This window comes from Fukomys damarensis, unplaced genomic scaffold (assembly GCF_012274545.1).
Source record: "Fukomys damarensis isolate Sample0158 unplaced genomic scaffold, DMR_v1.0_HiC HiC_scaffold_36, whole genome shotgun sequence".
Taxonomy (NCBI): domain Eukaryota; kingdom Metazoa; phylum Chordata; class Mammalia; order Rodentia; family Bathyergidae; genus Fukomys; species Fukomys damarensis.
Window position 1 is genome coordinate 35,090,799 of NW_022900948.1, and position 22,678 is coordinate 35,113,476.

At 43.0% G+C, this 22,678-nt stretch overlaps 1 protein-coding gene across 2 annotated transcripts in view; it reads right to left on the bottom strand.

Annotated features, from left to right (window-relative positions):
* The window catches only part of Brinp1 (BMP/retinoic acid inducible neural specific 1), a 190,417-nt gene extending 167,745 nt beyond the window's left edge, over positions 1–22,672 (bottom strand). The window contains exon 1 of one of the 2 annotated variants that reach the window (XM_010602913.2): positions 22,489–22,672. The gene's annotated coding sequence lies outside the window, so the exon portion shown is untranslated. Of the gene's footprint in view, positions 1–9,396; positions 9,420–22,488 lie in introns of those variants that run through there. The other variant, XM_010602914.3, reaches the window with a different exon arrangement.
* Between the last annotated feature and the right edge of the window lie 6 nt (positions 22,673–22,678).

Sequence of the window (22,678 nt, forward strand, 5' to 3'; positions counted from 1 at the left end):
TAGATGCACAACTTATATTTATCAGCTGACTGAAGACCTCAGAAAAGTGACATGTCTACTTTCCCATTGGAAGCAGAGTCTCTGGCACGAAAGACGCTTTCCACACATGCTCATGAAAAGATGAGCGTGTGCGGAAAGTCTTCTCCTTGGAGCTAGATGAGGATGTGAGTAGGTGGGTTTCTAAAAAGCTTACCTAACCCCCACTACTGAGGTGATAAACCTACCTTCAGCTCTGAAACCCCTCAGCCAACTTCACACACCTAATGACCATCAAGTTGTGCAAATGTCTTTATTTTGCTAAGAGGAATACTCAACCAAATTGCCCATTTAGCATACACAACTCCTGCTTGATGTATTTTTAACTCAGGACCTGCGACATCTTACCACAATTCTCCAAATATGTTTTTAAAAAAAACTACAGCCTAATATTTTCTTTCTCCACACTCCCATGTTCAGCAACTTCTCATAACACTAATGCTCCAGTACTTATTTCTTCTCACCATGAAGATAAATAAAAGGCATTGTTGAAAAACCTCAGAAAATCAGCAAGAATCCATGCAACATCTTGAATTTGGGTTGTTTCCAGATGGCAATCTAATTTCTGGAAAAAAAAAATCCAGAGAGCTGGAAGTACCTACAACCTCTGTCTCTTTGAATTCACATACACACAGATCTGATTATATTCACATCATGCAGTGACCCTTTCCATGTTGATCGTAGCTTAAGTATACTTGATAACAATTCCAGACTCTGTACAATTCATTTCAATGGCTTACATTCCCTTAATCCCACTTGTAAATTTAGGTTCATCTTTTCCTTAACTTCTTTGTGATAAGAACATATTAATAATGGCAGTAAGTCCATGGGGGAGAATGCAGATTTTATTTCTGGGAGTCTTTATTTAAGAGAATGCCCTATCAGCTATAATACTTTCAATGCCTGTCATCCCCAAAGAAAAGAATAATCTTACTAATTCCTCAAAAAATTTTTCCAGAAAGGAGAATGTAGGTGGCCCCGAACTGTCCCCTAGGTGACTTTGCTTTTTTGCTGCTCACCTTACTGCCTTTGTTATAGGAATACCTTATTCACCCCATAAGATCCCTTTTCACGCAGACTTTCTCAACATCTCCACCCTATGCATATTAGCTTTCTTTAAAGTTTCACTGTTCAGGGAGGCTAACTGACTTTTCTATGTCAACTTAATTAGTAAGTGATGGATTAGAAACATGCACTCACAACTTCTGATCCAAGTCAACCAGGTCTCCTGCCTTGACCATTTCAGATGTTCATGCTTTAATAACAAGGAGTAGCATCCGCTAAACACTGACTAAGTGCCAGACACTGCTCCGAGATCTCTTCCCACAGAGGACATGTACATCAGTCAACTTTATGAAGTTTCTGCTACACTCACACTTCACACAGGGTGAGGCACTACACTGTTAAGCTTGCACAGCTGATCAGAAGGCAAGCTAGATGCACATCCAAGAAAGCTGGATCCAGAATCTTAGTTTTTAATGACTTTGCACTCAAATATGAAACCTTAAGGACTGTATTAGCTTCATAGCAGCCTGAAATTTATGTGCATGTTTTACCACATCAAACTGACCTGAATATAGAAAGGATACTCGATATATTTTTAATTGCCTGGCAATTCACTTACTTATCTCATATTTAGTAACGACCTGCTATGGTCAAAACATTATGGTGGTATTAAAGAAGACAGTGAGATATATACAAAAATATATTATTCTCTGGACAAATTTAGAGTGAGAGACTTAACTGTGTGATCTACAATATCAACATCAGCCTTCTAGACTCGGTAGCCAAGTCTAATTTCTAAAATCAATTTTTTGAACCACAACAAAATTGTAAAGATTTCCTTGTATTGAACTAAACAAAATCACAATTACCTTTACTGGAACTTTGTAAGAGGAAATGTATTTGGCTGCATACATATGATAAAGAGAGCAAAATCTCAAAATAAAAGATTGTCCTTCGAATTTTGGCACCAAATTTTAGACTAACATTTAGGAGCCATTAACCTACATGCGTTGGTCAAAGACACACAGCACAGAAATGCACACACATGGAAGAAAAGCCCAATGTGGAGGGATTCCAGCAATATGAGGAGGTTGGCTGAATGGAGGGGCAGCTGTGCTGATAATTCATAGGCTGAGAAAGAGGCTAAAAATCTTGACATTTTAGACCTCAGAGTTTGTGATTCTATGACTTTCCCTGCAAGAAACTTAAAATGCTATAAAGTCTAATTATAGAAGGAAAAATAAAGGTTATGAATTGTTTTATGGCCTTTTCACTTTGGGGTTCTGTCTCTGAAGTGCCAACAAAGGCAGCTTTCATGACATTATCCAAAAATGTTAGGTATCACCCGAAACCCTCTAGACTCAATGGAAGGATGTTAATTAGCAAAGCCCAAAGGTCTACCTCCTCCCATGGTGTAGCAGGAACTTGCCTACTTCTTGGAAGTTCTCCCTCTTGCCCCAAGGTACCTCCCTGAAAAAGCTTGATTATGCTTGGAATTTGTTGGGGGTTTTTTGTTTGTTTTTTTCTTTTGGTTTTTGTTTTCTTTTTTATTGAGCTTATTAGTATTTTTTAAGTATACAGTACAGTTACATTCATCATTGGGATCTTGTACCTTTACATGGCAGGTCTTGGTTCTCATTTTTTCCCCTTGACCATGCCCTCCCTTCACCCCCTCCAGCCTTCCCTATTTACAAAGACTTTGCTTCCATTTTTTCCTTTTCTCACATGGAATTTGTTGTTTTAAATCTAGACTGTCCCCCAAAAGTTTTAAGTGCTTGGAGGTGGGACTTTTGGAAAGTACGATTGGCGCATGGAGGCTCTACCTACCTAACTCAAGATCACGTTACCTCTGGATTTTGGAATCTGTTATTTTTTAATGCTCAGTTCAAGGTCATTCCCTTTTCTATGAACCCCGATCCCACCAGAAGAGAAACCAACGGCCAGTTCATGATTACATACCAACACATTATGCTATCACACCCTAGGGCTTTTGAAGGAGATGGACTTTGCATTGTTTACCTTGGTGTCACACAGCCAAAACAGGGCCTGGTGTACAGTATTCATCCAGCAAATGATCCATTAGTAAATAAGTGCACAGGCAAACAGGCTGGCAAATAAATGGCTTGGCTGGGTGTACACAGTATGAGTATGGCATCTCACAATTTGCAGAGCATTTGCGCGTCTTTGATTAATCCACTTGATCGTCACAACCTCCTGGGGAGTGTATAGGAAATTCAGGCATAGTTTCAGGTATTTGCCAAGTTAAAACAGCAAAGCCGGAACTTGAACCCAAGTCTTACAATCTCTCTCTCACACATCAATAAGTAGTCCTTGTTGTTAAGAATTAATGACAGTTTATTGGAAAACCCCAATATAAAAATGGAGGACAGATACAATTAAGAACAGAACTGATGATTTCATTGTAAAGAAAAGTAGAACAATCTACCCTTGCAAGTCTCAGGACACTCCATCCATCACACATGCTAGAGAACATGACAGCTCTGGCTAGATTCATGGGATGCTGTTAGATTGGGGAAACAATAATGAGACAGATACTGGAAGTAGATTTTAGCCATTTCCTCATTTCCCCACTGCCAAGCCCCACTTCTTGTACTGTAGCAGACACCTCTGCCCTGCATTCACAGGCTATGGTAGCGCAAGCTTCTTGCTCCTCTGTAATTCGGCTGCTACACTGGAAGTAGCAGAGCTTGGCTGAGTTCACTTCCAATCAAGGTCAACTGACTCTTCTCCTCCAAGTTAACCGTTTGTTCGCTTCAGCACAGTTATGCCTGTGCCCTCATTCTACAGTCCAGCCCGCTTGACACTTGTCATCAGCAGGTGTCCCACAGGCTGCCTAGCTTCCTCCCTTCCCACACGTGTAATGAATAAACACTGGATACCCTGGGAATCTTTGTCTTTGCTGCCCAGAGCAGCTTAGACCAGCCCAAGACTCCAATTCTCTGTCTGTTTGCACCTTTTAATTCCCACTTTTCTTATCTTGTGGATGTCATGCTAGCTTGCAGGAGTCCAGGACCACTGCAGCAGTCTCTGGTAACGTCCCCTTCCCTTTCCCTATACTGCACTGCATTTCTTGCTAGATGTGAAGTCTCAGCCCTTGGAGAGAAGCCGAGAGATTTCTGCAAATGTTTTCTCTTCAACAGATGGAGCAGAAACAACCGAGAAGCATCACAATGAAAATGGATCAGTGCATCACATTTGCAACAATAAAAATACAGCAATGGTTAAAAAGCAGTCTCAGTTAAATAGAACCGGGAGCCCAGGGTTGGCCTAAATCTTATTTTTAATTAAAAGTGAAGAAGAATTTGACAGTTGTATTTCAGCCCCTCCAAGCCTCCGCACAGTGAATGCAGAATGTTTATGTGGCTTGGCAGGGTGTGTGACGACTGCCTCAGATTTATGTGGGTTCAGGTCTTAGCAAGAGAAACCTCCTGCATAGGAAGCTATGAACAGAAACCCAAAGGCAGGGAAACCTGGATTCAGATTCCAGTCTTGAACTTATATGACTTCAACAAAATCACTTCATTCTGTGCCTCAGTGGTATCATCACTTATGAAAGAGAAAAACAGAGCCTATCTCAGATACGTGCAGATTCCTGGTGAGAAAAAGTCAGTGGAGAACTGTTGAGATAATTCGTGAAGGGTTTTACTCATGCTCCACCATGCTTCTCAAGAACCCCTAGAGGTCTTCCTCTCCCTCCACATTTAACTCTTCATCTCTTTCTCGTGAGAGCTTCTGTATCGTGGACACCCTCTGTCTGCTATTTACTTCCTCTTGCTGCCTCTTCTTACGTCTCTACAGTCTGCTCTAATTCCTCCATGAGGAATGTGCAGGTGGACACACCTGAGTGCTACTCAAATGATCTGCGGATCCTAACCATGGGCTGAGTAGGCTCTGAGCACCTTGGAGGCTGGGATCCTGCTTGCCAACCTGGTGCCTGTAAGCAGGGACATAAATCAGCATTTGAGAACCACTGCTTTGGATGGAGGCTCTCAGAGTCTTTGCTCTTCACAGCTGCTGAGGAATGTGCAAGAACACTGAATCCAAGCCCTACCCCGGAACATCTGATTCCATGAGTCTGGCCGGACCTGGATACATAGAATTTGAAAACAAATCTTAGGCATTAAAACTTACAGTACAGGATCCCTGAAAAGCACAGTCTTGTCAATAATGTGGACAGATTTATACTAAACTGCCATCCTCTATCCTTGGATAATTTCCCAGTACAGTTCATATAGACCGTCCTCTCCTGGTCCTTAACAGCAGCCCACATGTCTGCTTTGCTGGGTGATTAATGTTCTAGCTGACATATATATTGAAGAAATGCGTAAGAAAAGGACTGTGTGTATTACATGTGCATGAACATACACACACGCGCACACACTCACCGCACATTCATGTATATGAGTACGTTTTAAATAACAGACCCAGACACTTCAATTACAAAAGACTGAATTAACACATTCTCAAAATAAAACTGCAATACTTATTTCATATTCGTAAGAACAAATATGTTAACATTCATGTAAGCAAGCACTTACCGTACTGTCAGAATACTATACATGTGAATCAATGTGTATCAACTAAGAACCACACGTGTATGTACATATTTTATCTACTGATAAGCCCTCATTTTCGCAACAACTTATTCACATATAGATGTACTTAGGAATCTGTAAATACCTTCAGCTCTAAATCGTATAGTCACACATACTCACAAATGCACAATATTGCGTTTACACATGTGCAACACACCTACACACAAGCACCAGAGCTTCTATGGTATAAATCAAACACTGTTCCTTACTCACTCTACCCTTCTCCAAGCAAGGTTCTTCTTGTACCTGTCAAAATATACCTCTGAATCTGAGGTCCTGTGAGAGAATATCAAATGTGAAAGAAACACGACCATGTACAAAATAGGCGCCAAATTCTTTTTTTTTTTAAGTTCTGAAAATACAAACTAACGCTTTAGGGAAAACGTAAGTACGGAAAAGATAAGAGAGTAGCTTCTCTATGTATTCAAGAAGTTCTGAGATGGGGCGGGGATGTAGCTCAGTGGCTCCACACCTGCCTAGCAAGTGCAAGGTCCTGAGTTTGATCCCCAGAAAGAGAAAGAGAGAGAGAGAGAGAGAGAGAGAGAGAGAGAGAGAGGATGTTCTTAGAGAAAAGATAAGGCTAGACTATGAAAGTGCCTAGAAGGCAAGGCAATTTTCTAGAACCCTGAAGAAACCACACAGAATCCCACGTGGTTCCTACCTTCCTGGAGTTTACAGTTCTAAGAAAGAAAACTGATATGTAATGAAATATTTTCTAAGGTGACAGCAAAGGTAGATTTAGCCAACATGAAATATACAGCAGGGATGGTCAATGAGCAAAGCCATTAATCCTATTTTGCTTCAAGCTTTCTATTAGTCAAGATAAGTGTTAGTCTTAGGTATCGATAAAATCAACAATCATCCTGTCATGAAATTTTATAATATCCAAAAGCTCCATGTGTCCCCACCATTGGTGCCAATGTGCTTACCATGAGAGCTATTAAGCACTACATTCCCCTCATAAACCTTTGGTGTATGTGTAATTATTTTCAAGAATGTTTAATGTTAATGCTATATTAGTATCTCCCCTGAACTGCCAAGAAGGTAGAACAGATAACCCCAAAATGCCATTCTTAATTTCGTGATTTTAAGATTTTTAAGATTTGATGGTAGAAAAATTAGATGGAGCACATAAAACGTCCATGAGTATGTCATTCAATGATTCTTTGAGATTCTGATTCTGAGTTTTTATTATTCTAAGTTTCTCTGATTGTAAGGTTTTGTTCGATTGTAAAATTTTTCAACTGTGCTTCTAAAACAGTAACATAAAAGAAGAACCAATATATATCACGTACAGGTACACATTCCCAATTCCCCATGATGAATGCTATTATAATATAACCCTAAAATGTACGAATAAATTTAATAAAAAAAATAATAAAGTACAATGCTAAATTTGTAAAAATCTGACACTTAAAGCTTACCATTCTAAGTGCTCCCCACCTCGGTGGAAATGAAGTGGTTGTTACTGTTTCTGAGACAGAAGTTGCCTACATCATGGGCAGAGGCTGTACAGGAAGGAGGAGGATAAAATGGCCAGCAAAGAAAGAACGGACCACACAGAGGAGAGTGTCTACAGCCCAGGTTACCAAACCTCTCCCTCTGCCGCCTTCTCCTCCTCTCTGTGGCCTAAAGATTGAGAATATTCTCTGCTAGAATACAGATGCTGTAGAGGCCAATTTCAGCGGTGTCACACCATTTTATCCCTTTATTTAGCAAAGAGACTGAATGTAGAAGGCTCCCAATAAATACTGTGCAACTGAACCAATATCTGGACCCATGGGGGCGCTGTTCCCCTTTCCTCTTTGGAATCAACTCCCTCTCACTTTACTCTGCCCTTTCTTCTTTTCTTTATCCTTCTCCGTCATCACGTAACAGGTCAGAACTTTCCTGTTTCTTAATTATTGAATCCTCTTGGGAATCGAGGGATATATAGATTATTATAGATGAGCCTGAAGCTAATAAATGTGACCATTTACCAAAGATCACTCAATTAGAGTGACAGAAAAAATGACCAAACTCAGATTGTCTGACTCCACGTTCAGAGCTTCCCTTAATTCCACAGCTGCCCTATAATGTCTTTAATAACAGAAAAAGTAACCACAGTCCCCCAAATTAGGAAAAGCATAGCTTAAGGAGGGGGCCTACGTTTTCCCTTCCTGAATTTAACCCTAAATTCATTTTCTCAATCAATACCAATTCTCATTTCAGGATATCCAATAATTGGGCTCTCTACACCCAAATGTTCATTTCATTTTCTAGCCCCTTTTACTCCTCTTGAGAGTGCTGTACATGGCATGTGTTTATTTTTCAATTAAAGCAAATTAAACTTAATTTTGTTTTTGAGAACTTTTTTTTAGAATTTCACAGCCCACGGTGAGATAATTGAGACCCTGCTGTTTCTGGAAGCACTGTTTAGAGAGAGCGGGCCTAGATCCGGCACGGCCTCAGAGGAAGCCATCCTCAACCCCTCCCTGCCCTTCACCCCACCACCCGTGTTTCTGGCTTCTGTCCACTTCCCTGACACTGTCCTAGCCAAGCAGGACATCTTTCATCTGTCATCAGAACCATTACCTAAGCTACTGAAGGACCACAGAGCTTCTGCTCTCCCTCTCCCACCCACCTTCTTCCTTTTCCTAATCCCAGATCTAATCAAGCCAATGTTTGTCTTAAAACTTAGCAGCAATTTTCTAAACAGAGATAACTCCACATGAGCCCTGAAACTTAACATTGCTACCTTTGCATTAGTTCAATAGCCTCATCCCCGCATCTGCACTTCATGCCCATCGAACCACTTTATCTTCCCCACTCCTCTGGAAATGGCCTTCCCCAGTGTCCAATGGGCTGTTCCATCCTCAGGGCTCTCCCAGAGAAAAGTGCTCTCTACTCCACACTGTTTCTCCTGACAACTTCTGCACAAGTGACTCCTTATTATCTCTGGCTGTACATCTAGTTCTTCTTATCAGTCTGAGGGTAGCTTCAGTTCAGGAAAATGCCCTACTCTACTCATGGAAGAATTTCTAGAATCATCTGCAATATAGTAATTCCTTAATATACTTTTTAATTGTCTATTTGTATTTTTATCAGTACGAGTTTGTAGTACATAATGATTACAATGGGGAATTGGAAACTTTACACAATACATCTTCATTCATTTTATGTTCCCTTAAACAGGAAAAGAGAGAAAGAATAAATGTTTTAAAAAGGGTAGAGGAAAACACAGAGGGAAAGAAAGGGTAGAAAAGTAGGAGAATAAATGCAGAAGGAAGGAAGGAAGGGAAGAAAAGAGAAAGAAAAAGAAGGAGGAAAGAAAAGAGAAAGGTGGAATTTATATTAATCTGGAAAACTGTCCTTATTCTTTGATAATTGTGTTAATAAAACTACTACTTATGAAATAATATAATTAGAATTGCTTACATAACAATTTTCATATACACAATATTCTCATTTCTTCACAGAAGACAAATCTATCTAGTTGAGAGCTTCTTGCCAACAAGAATTAAAAGAAAAAAATATATATAGAAAGTTGAGGTCAAATAATTTTGAGAAAGTTTGAATTCATGATGACAAAATTTCCCTTTACTGAAGGCCCTGTCAGAGCCTTGAATCTACTCAGAGACATCAAAATTTTGAAGCAGTTAAATCATAAAGTTTCTCTCAATTATTATCTGACTATATATCACATTTCTCTCAGTTTTCGAAGAGCTGGTGCACCATGGAACATACTACAAAAATGTACCAGAAAGACGATCTGTGCACAGGAGTCAGAAGTCTAGGGTTCCAGGTTTAATACCCCTATCAAGAAAGATCATGAGCTCAGTCAGGACAGTCACCCTTGTCAGTCTTAAATTCTTTAGCTATCAAAACATGGAGTTCGGTGTGATGTATCTCACTACCCTTTCGAGCTCGGCTCTAATATGCTACATTTCCATGATGAAAGACAGACAAGAGTTGGGGTCACATCCCTGTGCCTACCTTTTCATCCACCTTAAATGTCCTCCTCTTCTACTTTCAGGGGTGTAGACCCCTCGACCTGCCTGAAGCCCTTTGGGGACAGCTTGAACTACCAGGATTTCTTCACTCCTGAGGTTTCCTGAGCACACATCTCATTTCTATAAGAGGCTGTCTTAAATATAGCACACACTTTCTTGAATTCATTTCATCTGTTCATAGCAATTATATGCCATGCATTGTGATGACAGGGGTGATGAAGGCACAGTCTTACATATGCCTTCTCTTCCCACGTAGCCCTTGAGAACGCACCTAAGTCATATTTGGTCTGCTAAGGATTCAGCACAATGGCTTAATCTAGGACAGAATCCGTCACTCAGAAGTCCACTTTAGAGACCATTTAAAGTTTAAACCAATTATTTCAAGTCTTTTTAAAACGTTGGAGGCTCTCATTCAAATCATACAAAAGCCTGATACAGCAAAGCAGATAAAGGAGAGCTGCTCTGATGCAGGTGGCAGGCTGGGGGCGACCTCAGATCCAGCTGCCCCATCAGCCCCTTGCAGCTTCCATGGGGAGTCCAGCGGTGCCCTTAGAGCTCCTACTGAATCTCAAACCTTCTTTCCACAAGAGAGGAAACTGAGGTCCGGAGAAAGGATGTGATTTGCCAAAATACAAACTGAAAAGAGGTGGGGAGCAAACTTCTCCTGACACTGAGGATTGGGGCCAATAAGTGCACTTTCCTAAATCCCAGCGTGTGGTTCCACCGAGAGCAGAATCGCAGCAGGGTGACACCCTTTCTTGTACGACTGTGATAACTACTTTAATAGGCACTAGGAAGCAGAAATTACTTTAAAACTTTTAGTTTTTGTGACTATTATTGCTCAGTTCAAGGTCAAGCAAAACAGTAGTCGATTTAAATTTGATTTAGGTTGAGCAACTTGGAAATGTAGAAAACTCTGCATTTGCGCATACTTTTCTGTGTGGGTTCTTTTTCCTACCAGGAATGACTCACTGATCCCTCACATCCTACTAATTAAAACGTTGATTACCCAATAATGCACATTCATTATCAAACGTTAGGAAGTGCAGGTATGCATAAGAAAAAGAATGAAATGCAGTCATAACTCATTACCCAAAGATAGCCACTCTTAAATAGGTGCATCTTGCGAAACAATCGTGCTATCCATCATATTTTTTTTACCATATGCTTCTTTAACCTAATAGTTTACCAAAAACTAGGTCAATGACGATGAATGTCCTAAGGGCCAGTATGGAGCTCTAACCACACCAAGTTCTTTGTACGCTCGATATTCATTCTCACTGCAAAAATGTAAAAAGTGTCCTGTTGTTAGCTTGTTTTCGAGATGATATTCCTTATCTTTATTCTACTTTTTAATATATAAACGTGCTCAGTTAATGGCATTCTTAAGGTCTGCTAAGTATTCCATTGCATGCTTTGTTTTGTTCTACTTTCGTTTTTTTCCCTATCTGATAACAATCCTTCTTCATAAACTTGTAAACATCTGATTCACTGACTTATTCGGATGGGGAATTTCCTAAAATAGAAGCATTTGCACCTCCTTATTAAAAATGTGGATGGAAATAGCTAGAGATACCCATAGAGCTAGGGACAGAGACCAAGAGGAGGGAAAGAGAAAGGGGGAGAGGGAAAGGGAGAGAGAGAAAGAAATAGAAATGAGACCTACGGAGATCACAATCATGGTCAAATGTCTGCTTCCCTGCTGCAATGCACCTCCTCCCTCACTTCCCTCTTGCCCGTCTTATCGGTCTCCTTACTCCCAATCCCACCTCAGCACTGCCCCTCCTGAGCACAATGCAACCTCAGGAACTGTGCTCTTTCCACCTCTACCTGCAGTGCCCTTCTCTGGGGTGCACACCAGGCTCTTCCTGACCTCCAGCAACTCTCTGCTCCGGCGGCAGCACCTCACGCTAGGCGGGCTTCCCTTCTCCATGCACACGAAACCGCAAGCCCCCTCTCACCACGCCATCTGTCCCACACGCCTTCCTTCCCTAACTATGTTCTATTTTTCTCTATTACACTTACCACCATCTGACACGTAATATTTTTACTTGTTTATTTATATATTTTCTTCTCCTCCTCCCTCAAGGAGAATGCTAGTGTGAAGATGAGGAAGGGGTCTTAGTCAGTTTTTCTCACTGCTGTATTCACAGCTCTGAGAACAGTGTCTAGCAGAGACTAAGTGCTCAATAAACATGGTCCCCCCCCCACTCTGGTTTTTTAAATGAAAAAAAAAAAGGAAATACAAGTTGCATGTCCTAAAAGGTATATATTTCTACAAATCCATCAGAGTATGTTTCTTCTTACAATGCTGTTCAAGCAGGATCTGCCATGTTAGAGAGAAACTGATGGTGCAATTTGGCATCACAACATTGTTGATTTTTCAGTGACCGGAAGAATTTGAGTTTTTATATACTTTCTGGCCACACGTGTTCCCCATCCGATCTCCACTGGAAAAGTTTGCCCACAGCTCATCTTCTTATAGCAAATGTTCGTCAGCATGTGTTTGGGTTCATGTTCCATTACTAGGGAAGGAGAAACTGGCTGTGGGCATGTTTCCTTATATCTACTATTCTACCCCTTTCTTCCTGTATGGGACCATTTTCGATATTCTTTTTCTATACACGCCCCTTGTGAGTATGTACATGAGAAGAGAAGGAGAAAAAGAGAAAGAGGCAGAGATACAAATAGGCACAAATGTGCATATTATCGTGTGAATCTTGTGACAGGTGGCTTTCACAACTCAGGCCACCCTGCTAATTCTTGATCTGCTTTTTAAAGCCCTAGTGTCATCAGAGTTGGCTTTGGTGTTTCTAGTCTCAAGAAAAGTAACATCACAGCACTAGGCTCTGGCTCAGCCTTAGAAAGTAGCTCGTTATATGACCACTGGCTCTGGTCTCAGCAGCTTTTGAACTTCTACAATTTAAGATTGCAAATAAACAGGCTAAGCTAACGTTTCCTGCTGAGGCATTCTGAAATTAAGTTACTATTTTAAGAGGCCATGAAGTTGGCAGCCAGAAAGCAGAAGAATAGTGGGAGATATTCATGATTCTGACAGATAGAGGAGAGAAAGTAAAATGCAGATTGTTAAAGAGATTTAAGGAAACTCCCTCCAGTGGTGCCAGTTATATCATCTCCTGGAACATGGAAGATGGATGCTTTTCCCGTCTAAGGGTGTGTGAGTTCTGAGTGGAGGGCAAGGCCTGTGTGGCAGAATGTCTGAGCATTTTCAGTGACAACCTGACCCCTTAAAAATAGATACCAAGCAGCAATCATCAGACTGGACTTTGAGATGCCTCCAAGCTGCCAATGGCTGGACAATGCCTTCTGCTAGCAGGGGATGGAAGGCAATTCAGTGGCAGGACACCCATATCCCACAGTGCACATCCAATGCTGTCACCTGCCAGATATCAGGGCACAAGTCCCTTCACCTGGGAGACACAACAACCTCATCAGGAAAATGGGGAGAATAATTCTAACTTTAGAGTACCATTTTAATGAATAAATAAGATAAAACATATCAAGACGCACAAGCACATTATAAAATAAACAATAACCACATTGCAGAATGCAATGATGAAGGAGAATAAACAGTGTCAACCCAAGAGCATCCAGTATGTTATCCAACAGTCCCTCGCTGGTGTGCAGCTGTTGAACGCACTGGCCATACAGATTAGGAATCCAAGGGGCACAGAGAAGTCCATCGCACAGCGTTAGGGGTTTCAACAAACCCATTTGCTGTTTGGGCTTAAAGAGAAAAAAAATCTATACATAAAAGGAAACAAAACAAAGGAGGGGAGAGGAGAGGGGGAACAGAGGGGAGTAGAGGGGAGGGGAGGCAAAGCAAAACAACTGGATCTATACATAAGATGACTTTTAGCTTTAGTAGCAGATGATCCCACATCTAATATCAGTCTGCTCTTTCGACCCACAGAAATACAGAGAATCTAAAAGTTTGTCTTGGTGATTTTTCATACTTCTGTTCCTTTTCCCACTTTCTCAATGTCTCCTGTAATCAAGGCTACCACACCTCTACATTTGGAGACGGGGAGAAGGGGACAGTTGGTAAGATAATTGAGTGAGCTCGTTTGGGAGGCTGTGTCTCAAATCTTTTCATGATCTCTTTCACATGTTATGCTTCCGGTTTGAGAAACATACCAAGGTGAACAGACAATGCTTAATTGGACACAGCAAGGCGTAACACTATTAAAAAGCTATAATAGTTAATGCTTATACACTTTGATGATCGGCCTGCCTGGCACTGTTCGAAATGCCTACCATATAAACTCATTAGATGCCCATATTGCCTCTATGCAGAGCTGCTACCGTTATCTTCACTCTACAGATGAGGAAACTGACATGGAAACATTAGATAATCACGCTAAGGTCAGATAGCTAATAAGTGGAAGAGAAAGTACTCAACTCCGACATGAAAGCCTGCAACCAGTGTACTCTGAAGTCAGACACAAATACATTAAAATCCTCAATAACTCAATATCGAGTCATTGTGTGACCTTATAAAAGTAGCATCACTGCTTTGTGTCTCAGTTTCCCCAAGTCTGCAATGGTAAATACTACTACTACTTATAACTTTGCAGAGGATATTCAGTGAAACATCTAAGTCCCCATTAAGCACAAAACCATGTGACCTGTTCATACATGCAAATGTACACACACTTTTCCACTCCAAGAATGGCTTTGTAATAGTAGCATTTCTGCCATCTGTAAATGCTGTGGGTGAAGATCCTATAATGTGTGTGCATGCGTTTGTGTGTGTGTGTGTGTGTGTGTGTGTGTGTGTGTGTGTATCATTTCCACTGTCAGGAAAGAGAGGAGAGGACCAGCAAAATTGTGGCTGACCTGATAATATTTGCAGAAATCATTCGTGAGGCTTCACTGGACTTTGAATCATGCTATCCTGTTAATATGCACTCAGAATACAGTTCTTTATGGCCCCTCTCAGCCCACCCCAGCCTTGGCCATCTCTGGAAATGGCATTGGATGAGAACCACTTCATCTAAAAAGAGCCATGTCTCCAAAATGTGTCCCAGCAGCAAAACTGTATTACCAATCCTTGCCGGGTAATCTATTTTTCAATCTTTCTCGTATGCTCCTAGACACATCAAAGTGCTGATTTTCTCTTTTTAATGGCCACTGTGCTTGTATAGATGTTTTTATAGTATCAGCAAGGCTCCTTGTAGGTCCTTCCCTTACAACGCGCCTATAAACTTAGAGCTCGTCAAATTCCGTGAGAAATTGAGCTTCTCCAACACCCTGTAAGCAGAACTGTACTCACTACATCGTCTCCGTCATAGTTCTTGGAATCTCAATAAGAGGTGTACTTCGGGGCTCCTGGGTACTCCAGCAATTCTACCGTCCACCAGAATTGTGCAGATGGCTGAATTCTTAGTACAGAGAACTGAGAGCTCGCTGTTTAACAGGGTGCATCCTCCGAAATGTAACCACGTCCTCCCTCTGCATCAGTCCTTAATCTGTAACTCAGCTGTGCCACTTTACTCCCTAGGATCCATTCTTTCTCATAGAGATTCTCACTGGCTCATTTACTGGACTTTCAAAAGGTTGGGTAAATTATATCTCAGAAACCCTTTGGGGCCAGTATTAGGTTAACCCTTACAAAGGGTTCTAGCTTTCAGACGGGCCATTTACTTGGAGCCCTGCTGTGGCGACCTTTGCAGTTTACACAAAACCAAATGCATCTTGCTTTTGTTAATTGCATTATGAATCCACCTCCCACCCTTGGGGGGGGTACAGCTGCTTGGCTTTTCCCAAGATGGCCCCAACATCCTTGTATACAGCTCTGCACCGGGTGACAACCCCCTGCACATGGAGAGCAGAATTTGTTCAGAATGATACACGGCGGGTCCTCATCACTCCGGATTCTTGTGTGAGCACAGCAGGAAGGTCTGGTAATTTACCTCTTAACTTTGTCACATCCAGTCTTACCCGTTCTGTTCTCCTAAAGGCCACCTGCAAGCTCCAAAAGACAGTTCCCTGGGGAAACAGCAATCCCCTTCACTCTCCCGCGGAAAAAAAAATTAATTTCACTTTCCTCAGCCTCATTATCTTCTTAATTGTTTTCTTGCCCCCCTCAGTAGCAAGGACTGTCTGTGGATTTCTAGGCAGCCTTTTCAGGCTCCTGTGCTCCAGAGGACAGTGGGGTTCGTGTTAACACTTAATCACCTTGATAGTACGAGCTGCACTGTGGCTCCGGATCACCATCCAACCCACTCAGCCACCCTGGCTTGAGCCACAATCGGTGCTCTGAGGTACGACTTCGTTTAGATCTGCTCATTTTGAGAGGGCATCTAAACCGCATGATGAAGCATGACCCACATGCATATGTCTCTCTCATTTGACAGAAACTTTGTCATACTGCATTTCCACAGAGCCCAGCAATATCTCTTCTGTGGGGAAAGCCGTAGCGTGGTTCTTCTCAGGGAAAGAAGCCAACGACAGAGAGAAAGACGAGCTCTGAAGGTGGCAGCAACCAGGACTACCGTCGGGGGCCCTGTGAACCCAGGCTTCTGAGCATGAAATTTAGAACTACAGGAGATAGAAACGGAACATGTACAGTTTCTATCTCCAAGGCCTCCTAGTCCCTGTCCTCCTCGCTGTCTTTACACACAAGTCTGCTCCAGTCTTCACATTCTCCAAGTTCTGAAATGACCATCAGAAATAAATTTCTTCACGGATCTGCAGCTCTAGTCTGTCAGATTGCCAGCACCTAACATCACTTCTCAGCATTCACCCCAAGTCACTTTGCCCAAGGCCTCTCACGGACAAAATAGGCAATAAATATCCGCTCATTGAAACAGGCTCTAGTTTTCATCCTTTCTCACAAGACGTCGTTCCAATCCTTCTTTGCAGGTGTTCATTCTCTTCCTCCTTTTCTATCTTTTTTTACTCCTGCTTCTCCCCCTCTCTCTAGACATGAGTTCTTCCAAGGGATAGCACTCGATGCAGGATTAGAAATAATGAGTATTAGAAAAAGGACCTCACAAACATCCATCCAAAGCACCCGAGGAGCGCCGTCTCATTTCCAAACGTGTCCAGTCCTCAGAGCACCGGTTGCCCAACCATGGGAGCGGCAAGGTCAGGAGTTAAACCTTTCACTCCCTCATACAAGAATGTTGTGCTTTGCTCCCTGCCTACCTTTCTTATTCCTTCTCACGTTACTCTGCTTCTCAGTACAAAAGCTGCAGTCACACTGGATTTTAGACCATCCCTTAGACTTTCAAACCCTTCACCTGTGTAATGACTCCATCTTTCTCTTTGCTTTAAACCCCACACACATAATCATATGGCCAGCTCCCTCTCATTTAAAATTTACCTTCACTGTTACTTCCTCAGCAAAGTTGTCATGACCCTCCAATCTAAAGTTATACCATTCACATTCCTTTCCAGCATTTTCCCCAATTACTTGTGTGACATTTAATATTACATGAAATTTTTTTTGCTGATCGATTTGCTTACTTATTATCCATCTCTCTCCCCATTAAAGGTGAGCTCCATAGGAAACGGGGCGATGTTCATATACATTTCTAATGTCTAGCAACCTACTGAGGCCTTGTCTCAAAATAAAAATAGAAAGGGGTACAGGTATAGCTCAGCGGGAGAATACTTGTTTACCATGCAGAAGGCCTCCAAGGGGTTAGCCTCCAGTACCACCAGAGAGAGAGAGACAGAGAGAGAGAGAGAGAGAGAGAGAGAGAGAGGTGAAATAAAAATTAAAAACTCAAGTTTATCAGTAGCACTCGCCACATTGCAAGTGCTCAGTAATTACATGAGGTTAGTGGCTACCATGCTGGAAAGCACAGTGAATATTCCAGAATGTTCTATTTGACAGCACTGACCCAGAGCAATGTTTAAATAATTGTTGAATGACTGAATGAGAAAATACTTTCTTTTAGTCCTCACTTCAATTTCACATTGTCTCTTTTACTCTTTGTGGCTCCTAAACCTTAAAAGTGAGATAAACTGGAGGATGCAAGTAGGAAAGCATCCAGCATGGTAAGGGGCCTCCACATAAATGGTGCAGAAGACATGGCTGTGGAGAATACTTACGATAATATGACCATGCTTTAATAATATGTAAAGAACTGGGAGAGAATTCTATTTATGTGATTTTAGGGACTTACGGATAGAAAGTAAATTTGGGGTCAAAATAGCAAAATATCCCAATGCAGCTCTCGAAATACAACATAGGCTGATTTGTGTGTTAGGAAACTCAGTCAGTAAAAGTACTAAATCTGTGAGTGAGCAGCCAGGTACTATGTATATAACCCAACAGACTTTTGACTCATGAATAAAGAGAAAGATTTGGTTATGGGAAAATCTGCTGAAATTTCTTTAGAGAAACTTCTGAAGGAAAACAAAGAATTTATTATCCAGTGGTTCCGTGACAGCTTTAAAGAGTTATAATATGCCCAGCTATTTCTAGCATCTAGTGAACAACTCAGTTTCCTTGGCCATGCATGAACTAAATGAGCAGAGGTATTCAAGTAAGGGGGACGTAGGCATAAATTATCACCCTGCTGGTGGTGTGACTTTGGGCAAGGGACCTAACCAGCAGGAGTTTCACATTCTTCTTATGTAACAGGGGCTGTAAGTGCCTTACCAAGTGAGAAGAGAACGTAAAGGAGAGAACAAAATTAAAGATCCTGGAGCACAGTGAGAGGCAGCGTTGTCTTCGAGGGAGGATGTGACTTTACTTATTGCCTAGATCATCAACATCCCTTACATTTTTGGTATACGTGGTGTGATCTTGATGCTATAATAGCAATGCTTTGAGAAAACTTGAAGCAACTGTCAGAGAGAAAGAATGAGAGTCAGTGGAAGAGAGATGACAACTACTGCTGAGAGTAGACATGAAATCTAAAAGCAAACCTTTATAGACCAACTACTATGTGTCTATCCCCAGGGACACAAAGATGCTCCTAAGAACATATCAAAAAGGATAAGATAGACCAATACCCATGGAGCTATAAAACAGAGCTAAACAGCACTTCAGAAAAAGTTGCATAGAAATAAGAGAGATGGAGATTAATTCCAATATGAGGTGTGAGAAGACTTCTTGGAAGGGTATTTGAGCTGGATGTTAAAATATGGGTAAGGTTTTACCAAAAAAACAAAGAGAGAGAAAGAGAGAGAGAGATGACAGAAAGCGATAAAGACATTCATTATCCTTAATAGTGAAAGATCAGAATTGAAAACAATGATGGAGGGCATAGGAATGACATTTGAAAATGTGCCCTCATCACATAACCCCTACCTGCCTTAAGAGGAAACAGGGCAAGATGAAGGGTAAGGTACACCTAACCTGAGTGACCTGTGTAGGTGATATACACTGGTGATTTCATCTCAAAAGCTGGGAGCGAGAAGAGAGAGGATGCTATCAGAAAATGTCTAATCACACAACTGAAAGATCTTTGAGCAACAATACCTTTTTCAGTGAGAGAGAAGACTTTTGGGTCAGTAAGAAACTTTGCAAAATACTAAGGAGATGTAATGCTTGAGATGAACAGTGCAGAGGGTTTCTACCATCCCCACCTGTACTGCTACAAATACATTCACTGCAAACTGAGCTGGGCCTCCTAAACTCCTCAGGGGCCCCACAGCTGATTTGGAATCTCTGAGCTGTTTCTCCTTGGCTGAAATGGAGTCACAGCTAGATGTAATGCGAACTGAACAGTGCAGAGGGTTTCTACCATCCCCACCTGTACTGCTACAAATACATTCACTGCAAACTGAGCTGGGCCTCCTAAACTCCTCAGGGGCCCCACAGCTGATTTGGAATCTCTGAGCTGTTTCTCCTTGGCTGAAATGGAGTCACAGCTCCCCCTTCTGGGAACTCAAGTGCCAGCCAGCCCCGGAAAAGCCTGAGTAGAAAAGACTTTATTGCAGTTGGGCCTAAAACCCCCAAGCTTCTAAGTACCAGCCTGCACCAGAAAAAGAGCACCAAGAAGACGGGGAGCACACTTCTGAGTGAGTGTAAAACCCATTTCTCAAGGGCCTCTGAGCCAGAGGGGTTTCTAGTCCCAGCCATCTTACGGGCAGTGCCTTTCTATGAGAACTCGATTTGGCCCCAAGGTTGAAATCCTCTTTGGGGGACCACGGCCAGTAGAAAAGGCTTCTGGATCGGTGTGCACACATGTGTATATGTGTGTATTGTGCTTACATATACTCTGGTCTGCAATATGAATTCATTTATAGGAGTGAGAGTCTAATTTGAAGGGATTCATTTGCTTAAATTATCTGCATCCATCTATGGGTGGGTGTATATTTTGCTCTATGAGAAGCAAAGCTTTTCTATATAAGCCCTTCAGATACTGCTCAGATGCTTTGATAGGTTCTGCCTACCAGTCATAGTCAGTACTGGGTCCTTCGGTATTAGTTTGTGCACAATAATCAGACATGAATCTGCAGTGTGTGTGTGTGTGTGTGTGTGTGTGTGTGTGTGTGTGTGTCCCGTAGAGTAAGTGAGACATTGGATTTTTTCTCTCTGGGGTCATGTCTCCAGATGGAAAAGATTTGAAACAAATCCCTGAATTGAGAAGTTTGACAAGGGAAGACAATCGGTTATCTTGGGTGGGAGCAGGGTGGTGAGGCAGGGGTAGGGAACAATTTATAGTTCCTGGACAAGGTGGTGGAGTAAAAGGACACTGATCTGACCAATGGGAGATGTGGGCTGTGTCCTGGGCATGCCACCAATTTGCTAGAGAATGCTGAAGAATTTTCATTTCCTCTCTGGGCCCCAGTGTGTTGCCTGCCTGTTCTTTAATATTCCTTCCAGCTTCGATCATCTATGGATTGGGAAAGAGGGAAAATGAGAGCAGGTCTCAACATGAGGTCTCCACTACCTTCACGCCCCCTACCCAAAATGAACTAGGAAGCTTCACTCTAACCGTGGCTTGCTGTAATGGTCAATTTGTGGCCAGCTGTGTAAAGGCTCCAGCCAGAGGCAGCAGCCTCTGGCCAGGGACTGGTATGTCTGCAAGTGCCTGCAGGTAGAACCTCACGCACCAGCCAGGGCAGGTTCCTGCAAATACATGCATATACAAATAATTTTTAAGTTAAGTATGTCTACCTTTTTCCCTCACAAGATGCCGTTTAAGTGGTCCCTTTAAGCTGTGGTAGGCAAGAAGCCACGTCCCAGCATCTCAGCCCTGTCTTTCCCTGGCTTCACTGCCCGGGAGGATGTCTGCCGCTTACCTTGAGAAAGTACCAGCTGCCGAGTCTGGAAGCCATGCTAACAGCAGTAAAACTCAGCATTTTTGCTGAGTACGGCAAGCCTGTAACAGGCAGCTGGGAATCAAATCAATGGCTGCCCCAGAGCTCAATCCCAATCGTACATAGCCAGGTTGGCCAAAGGACTTACCTACAGAGGATCCCAAAATAGGTGGCAAAGGGAAAGAGGGCAGGCTCCTAAAAGGGTTTGGAAAAGAGGGCCTCAACCCAAACTGTCTTTCTGAGATTATTCCCCGGGCCCGTCTGCCCTTGGCAGTATTTTGCAGCCAAGCAAGAAAAGGGAGGTGCAAGTCACACAGCAGTTTAAGTCAATTACTGCCACATTCTGTCGCGGGTCCCCCACCCATGGTCCCCTCATAAATTGTACATCTGAAGTATACACACACACACACACACACACACACCATCTCTCTGCCTTTTCCCAGTATCCTAACTCCAGGAAGCCATGAGAAGGCACAGTTCTGGAAGAGATTCCCTGGGGGCTTTGCAAACCTGCCAGAGACAGGGAGGAAAGAAGGACCTCTCCTGCGGAAGTGCTTCGTCGGTCTTCTTCGCAATTCGGGAAATTTCCTCTGAGACCCTATGCAGCTGTAAAGGGCGAGCAAATCCCACATGACACTTCCTCCTTTCCCCAAGCGGAATCCTGCAAACTTGCTTAGATTCTCCCCAAAAACACCAGGGGCATGAGGTGCCGCTGTGATTACAAACAGAGACCGGGCAGACCTCCATCCCAGACTTGCCAATCCCCTGATAAGAAGCCCACAGGCGACTTCCCCCTTTCTCTTTCACAGGCTACCCAGAGTCTCCCAATTCCCATCAGAATCCTGGAGTCTTCCCAGTGTGGAATTTAAAGAGACAGCATCCTCTCCTCTGCCTCAAGGTTTGGTCATTTCCCTTTCATATTAAACGCTGGGTCCAAGTGTGTGTAGCAGGACTCCATCGTTCGGAGGAATTTTCCTTCAAGGGTACCAACACTGGGCTAAATAAGATGTCATCCATATCCCCTTCATTTCCCTCAATCCCAAACCCACAGCCCTGAGAGAAAGTCCACAGCGGATTTCCCAAAGGCTACGTGACCCTTTAGTAAGGGTCCCATTTCGCGTGAGCTGGAGAGACCTAATTAAGACGCACAAGCACACACATACAAACACATGCGTACAAACATGCACACACATCTCGCGCTAAGTAGGTTATAGGACCTCTCTTCCCCCCCTACACACACGCACACACACACACACACACACACACGCACGCATAAGCGCCAGAGACGCCGCACACGCAGACACACACGACCACATCAAGTTCCCACCATGGTACACACGTCGGGAGCGCGCGGGGGCACACGCGCCGGCACACACGCCACTTACCAAAACCCACACTTAACCCTCGGCGCCCCAGAGTCCAGGGACCCCCTCCCCTCTGCCCGGAACCCGCGAGGAATTGGAGGCTGCGGGGAGAACAGACGAGGGTGCTGGGAGGGGGAGGGGAAGGAGCCCCGAATGCGGTCCGGAGAGGGCTCCAAGGGCAGCGGGGCTGCGGGGCGCTGCGCCCTGCGCTCTGCGCCGCCTTACCTGGAGTCAACGTCAGTCTTTGGCGGAGAGCTGCGGGCGGACGCTTTTTATTCGGCTCGGTGGAAACTTGGGAGAACCCTGCGTCCAGCTCGCATTCCGGGGACGGCGCGCGGACTGCAGGCGTGGGGGTACCTGGCTCCTAGCAGCCTGGCTCATACTCAGCCGTAAAGTCCCCTCCGCTGGTCCCGAG